The 6,000-nt window shown below is 39.0% G+C and overlaps 1 long non-coding RNA gene across 1 annotated transcript; it reads right to left on the bottom strand.

Annotated features, from left to right (window-relative positions):
• Positions 1-302: 302 nt before the first annotated feature.
• On the bottom strand, positions 303-4,467 carry LOC127873537 (uncharacterized). Its single transcript, XR_008046226.1, has 4 exons — positions 4,191-4,467; positions 3,523-3,686; positions 1,353-1,453; positions 303-844 (listed from the first exon to the last, which is right to left on the bottom strand). It is a non-coding gene; the product is annotated as an uncharacterized LOC127873537 (long non-coding RNA).
• Positions 4,468-6,000: the final 1,533 nt, after the last annotated feature.

Here is a 6,000-nt window from a genome sequence, read left to right as displayed (position 1 = left end):
GGCCGCAGTCAAGTCGGAATGCATGATTTTTAGTCTAAGTGACGACAGCTGATTTTGTGTCTCCAATTATTGTTACGCGTAACTTTTATGGCAAAAACTGGTATCATTGCATGCAAAATTCACCAATATATCAGCAAAAGGCCCAATTAAATGTATTGATTGTGAATCAGTGTACTTTTCTTGATGAAAAAGGAGACTTTTGTTTAATTTTAAGCACTTTTTTCACATAATAAACTCACTGACAGCATATTAAATCATGTTTTTCAAGAAAATTATTAATAAAAGCTTCACTTACAATCTAAACATACACATTGCAATTAAAATAATTAATGCTATTATGATGAAAGGAATAATTTGCAGCTTTCAAGCCGATACAAGCCTGCTACCCAAAATTAACACTTAGAATGGCGCAAATCGCTCCTTCAACAGCTTACGACACAATGTGACATTTGTTGCTCATCCAGATAGTCTCTCTCATAAAAATAAGTCCTGTAGGCTACATTTTATTAAGTGTTCTCTTTAAAATCCAGTGTTGAAAGCTTAAGTTTTGCAAAAATGCCACCGTCCCCATGCAAAAAAGCATGTTTGTTAAGGAATTCCTGCCCGAGGGGCCACACTAATGTCGGGAAAGTCATTTGGGTGTGCTTCCTCTGTAGTTCAGTGTACATTCATTTCACTACCTGGGGATGACTATCAGGATCAATTTTCCCAGCTTGGTGAAGTGTTGACCTTTCAGGATGTTGATGGATCGTCCACAGGCGCTGCACCACTGCGGCCTCGGTACCGGACAGGGAGTCGGATTGAGGTGTACACAAACCCGGAGTCAGGCAAGGATCATCCAGACCTTTAATAAAATTAAATGTTAAGGCCCCTGAAACTGGCAATTATGTTCAACACTGAGATAAGGAAACACATAAAGAAGACATCATGCCATGGCGTTATCATTATTGACACGGCAAACTCGAGCAGCTGGGGACTCGGTTCTAAACAAAACAGGTATGCTCTATCAATCCGAGCAAGATGGCATGTCAGAGTTAAAAAGAGCAAACAAACATACAAAAGAGATGTATAGGAAATTAGAAATTAAATGCCAGAAGTAATTTCAAGTATTGTTTTTTGTCTGCAAGGGTTGCTGTGGAAAATAGTGCTTAACGCATAGTTTGGCCTGTCGGGGTTCTGCTGGCAAGAACACATCGAAGTAATATCTGCCCGAGAACTGTAAGCTTGAGATAACCATATCTGATGAAGTACTGCTTGAAAAATGCATTCTAATTGTACTTGAACCAGATAGCATTGGCAGCACAAGGCTTCAGACCCCCCCCCCATATTGTGAGGCTTTCAATAGTGCTTACCTGATACCAGACCGCAATGCCCAAGACAGTGACTTACTCCCGGAACAGCACAGGCCGCATCCGCAGCACACTCCTTAAGCTCAATCATGGTCTGGCTGACTCTGAAATAGTGAAATCTGAATTTACAGATGCTCCTTTTTCTAAAGTTTATGAGTTTATTGCCTATCTTATTAAAAGCAATCACAATGACATGCTAAAGAAGACATGTGCATTTCTGAAAAGACTTACAGCTGCCCGATACTTGACTAGGAAAAGGCGCTATGGTCTTCACTCTGAAATTCATTACTCTAAGCACCGGCCGCAATTCTGTAAACATAGTGTATATATGGAAATACCTAGTCTACCTCATGCGACGCACCACTACGTCCACTGTAAATAAACAGCTAAGTTAGTACTTTAACGAACAAACTGAAATTCATGTTTGAATTAAACAATCAGTATGATGACTCTCATTGAAATCATGTCTAGTGCACCAGTCAGAGCAAGACAGCTAGCGGATTGTTGACCGTCTGCGGCTCAAGGGACAAATGGTCAGGCCTACAAACAAAGAGAAAAATGGCATAAATGGGTTGCATTCATGTGATTTGGCATATTTTTCATCTTGCTCTCCACCTGAAACTTCAATCTTTGGACATAATAATATTTACATTCAAGATTTGTTGGAAATGTAACCCGTACTTGTCCATACCAGGTCAACCTCCCATCCGGAACAGTCCAAAACCACCTAAAACATCCATTTGAACCAAAATATTGACATCTCTCATCTATTTTAGCACCCAAATCATCAAAACATTCATTAAAATTCATGTTCTACTTGTCTCGCTTGCAGACGAATCCATGTGACCTTGACATTGCAGTAATTGTGCTTTTTAAGGTTATATTACACTTATACCGATTCCCATAGGGTCCCATTATAAAACTGACAACTTTCACAGCATTTTGCTTGCCTTTTCGACGTATCAATTTTTCCGAACCTGGTATCATTTTAAAGATGGACCTGTCTTCTTCCAATAATTGCAATCAAAGACATACCGTCTCGCAACTTCTAAGAAAGTAAATCGCTGTCGAATGAACCCACTGTAGAAAAACGTGTTTCGGAATCCTAATTTCGACAAAAGCCCCACACAATAGAAAACAAACCCTCAAAAGTCCATCTATTAAGTTAGCTTCCAATCCAAGGCATCAAAGTACTCCAGACACATACAGGATATTACAAATAACCACAAAAGACATGTCTCACATTGTTAAATGGCTTATATTCAAGAAGAGAAAAGGAATTCTTTCGAAATAGGCACTACTTTCGAATGGACCACGGAGGGATACACAATGATTTCGTGTAATGTAACCTTTAAGGGAACTCAACTTTGTCCTATCTTTTTCAAACTTTCTCCACATGAGATTTGAACTATTTCCACCATGAATATGCAATTTCAGTGCATGCGGATGGGGGTAAAGGCCTTAAAATGGCCATTTAAAGCGGTGACTAAATTGGCCGCAGTCAAGTCGGAATGCATGATTTTTAGTCTAAGTGACGACAGCTGATTTTGTGTCTCCAATTATTGTTACGCGTAACTTTTATGGCAAAAACTGGTATCATTGCATGCAAAATTCACCAATATATCAGCAAAAGGCCCAAATAAATGTATTGATTGTGAATCAGTGTACTTTTCTTGATGAAAAAGGAGACTTTTGTTTAATTTTAAGCACTTTTTCACAAAAAAAACCTCACTGACAGCATATAAAATCATGTTTTTCAAGAAAATTATTATTAAAAGCTTCACTTACAATCTAAACATACACATTGCAATTAAAATAATTAATGCTATTATGATGAGAGGAATAATTTGCAGCTTTCAAGCCGATACAAGCCTGCTACCCAAAATTAACACTTAGAATGGCGCAAATCGCTCCTTCAACAGCTTACGACACAATGTGACATTTGTTGCTCATCCAGATAGTCTCTCTCATAAAAATAAGTCCTGTTGGCTACATTTTATTAAGTGTTCTATTTAAAATCCAGTGTTGAAAGCTTAAGTTTTGCAAAATTGCCACAGTCCCCATGCAAAAAAGCATGTTTGTTAAGGAATTCCTGCCCGAGGGGCCACACTAATGTCGGGAAAGTCATTTGGGTGTGCTTCCTCTGTAGTTCAGTGTACATTCATTTCACTACCTGGGGATGACTATCAGGATCAATTTGCCCAGCTTGGTGAAGTGTTGACCTTTCAGAATGTTGATGGATCGTCCACAGGCGCTGCACCACTGCGGCCTCGGTACCGGACAGGGAGTCGGATTGAGGTGTACACAAACCCGGAGTCAGGCAAGGATCATCCAGACCTTAAATAAAATAAAATGTTAAGGCCCCTAAAACTGGCAATTATGTTCAACACTGAGATAAGGAAACACATAAAGGAGACATCATGCCATGGCGTTATCATTATTGACACGGCAAACTCGAGCAGCTGGGGACTCGGCTCTAAACAAAACAGGTATGCTCTATCAATCCGAGCAAGATGGCATGTCAGAGTTAAAAAGAGCAAACAAACATACAAAAGAGATGTATAGGAAATTAGAAATTAAATGCCAGAAGTAATTTCAAGTATTGTTTTTGTCTGCAAGGGTTGCTGTGGAAAATAGTGCTTAACGCATAGTTTGGCCTGTCGGGGTTCTGCTGGCAAGAACACATCGAAGTCATATCTGCCCGAGAACTGTAAGCTTGAGATAACCATATCTGATGAAGTACTGCTTGAAGAATGCATTCTAATTGTACTTGAACCAGATAGCATTGACAGCACAAGGCTTCAGACCCCCCAAAATTGTGAGGCTTTCAATAGTGCTTACCTGATACCAGACCGCAATTCCCAAGACAGTGACTTTCTCCCGGAACTGCACAGGCCGCATCCGCAGCACACTCCTTAAGCTCAATCATGGTCTGGCTGACTATGAAATAGTGAAATCTGAATTTACAGATGCTCCTTTTTCTAAAGGTTATGAGTTTATTGCCTATCTTATTAAAAGCAATCACAATGACATGCTAAAGAAGACATGTGCATTTCTGAAAAGACATAAAGCTGCCCGATACTTGACTAGGAAAAGGCGCTATGGTCTTCACTCTGAAATTCATTACTCTTAGCACCGGCCGCAATTCTGTAAACATAGTGTATATATGGAAATACCTAGTCTACCTCATGCGACGCACCACTACGTCCACTGTAAATACACAGCTAAGTTAGTACTTTAACGAACAAACTGAAATTCATGTTTGAATTAAACAATCAGTATGATGACTCTCATTGAAATCATGTCCAGTGCACCAGTCAGAGCAAGACAGCTAGCGGATTGTTGACCGTCTGCGGCTCAAGGGACAAATGGTCAGGCCTACAAACAAAGAGAAAAATGGCATAAATGGGTTGCATTCATGTGATTTGGCATATTTTTCATCTTGCTCTCCACCTGAAACTTCAATCTTTGGACATTATAATATTTACATTCAAGATTTGTTGGAAATGTAACCCGTACTTGTCCATACCAGGTCCCCCTCCCATCCGGAACAGTCCAAAACCACCTGAAACATCCATTTGAACCAAAATATTGACATCTCTCATCTATTTTAGCACCCAAATCATCAAAACATTCATTAAAATTCATGTTCAACTTGTCTCGCTTGCAGACGAATCCATGTGACCTTGACATTGCAGTAAATGTGCTTTTTAAGGTTATATTACACTTATTCCGATTCCCATAGGGTCCCATTTTAAAACTGACAACTTTCACAGCATTTTTCTTGCCTTTTCGACGTATCAATTTTTCCGAACCTGGTATCATTTTAAAGATGGATCTGTCCTCTTCCAATAATTGCAATCAAAGACATACCGTCTCCCAACTTCTAAGAAAGTAAATCGCTGTCGAATGAACCCACTGTAGAAAAACGTGTTTCGGAATCCTAATTTCGACAAAAGCCCCACACAATAGAAAACAAACCCTCAAAAGTCCATCTTTTAAGTTAGCTTCCAATCCAAGGCATCAAAGTACTCCAGACACATACAGGATATTACAAATAACCACAAAAGACATGTCTCACATTGTTAAATGGCTTATATTCAAGAAGAGAAAAAGGAACTCTTTAGAAATAGGCACTACCTTCGAATGGACCACGGAGGGATACACAATGATTTAGTGTAATGTAACCTTTATGTAGCGGTCGGAAGACGGGAAAGGTTAAGGAAAGTAGACATCGCTCTTTTTATTCACTGGTCTATTTTTCTTTAAAACTTAGATCGTTTTACTTACGGAAATGATTCGCATTGAATTTGAAGAAAATTGCTGGTTTTATTCAACAAATAGTGTTCTCTGAGTTGATGCAACAATAATAAACGCATGTTTACAGATACTATATTTAAGAATTTATAACAAATCTATTGAACATTTAATGCATTACTTATGTTTTATCGAGAGACTCTGACACCTTACACGGGCATCAGGTGTTTGTGGGAAAATAAAATTGATATACAACGTGTGCTGTGTTCTTTCGAATGGTGAGATTGATGCCTTAGTTGCACGCACAGTGAATTGTTTCTTTAGGTAAATCCATTTGAGGTGGACAGTGTCTACCCTGAGTAAAGTTTGCGTTTTGCTTAGCCTAATATACAGG

Source organism: Dreissena polymorpha, chromosome 3, assembly GCF_020536995.1.
Source record: "Dreissena polymorpha isolate Duluth1 chromosome 3, UMN_Dpol_1.0, whole genome shotgun sequence".
NCBI classification, from domain to species: Eukaryota; Metazoa; Mollusca; class Bivalvia; order Myida; family Dreissenidae; genus Dreissena; species Dreissena polymorpha.
The sequence above is the reverse complement of the archived record's forward strand: the minus strand, read 5'-3'. Positions and strand labels throughout refer to the sequence as shown.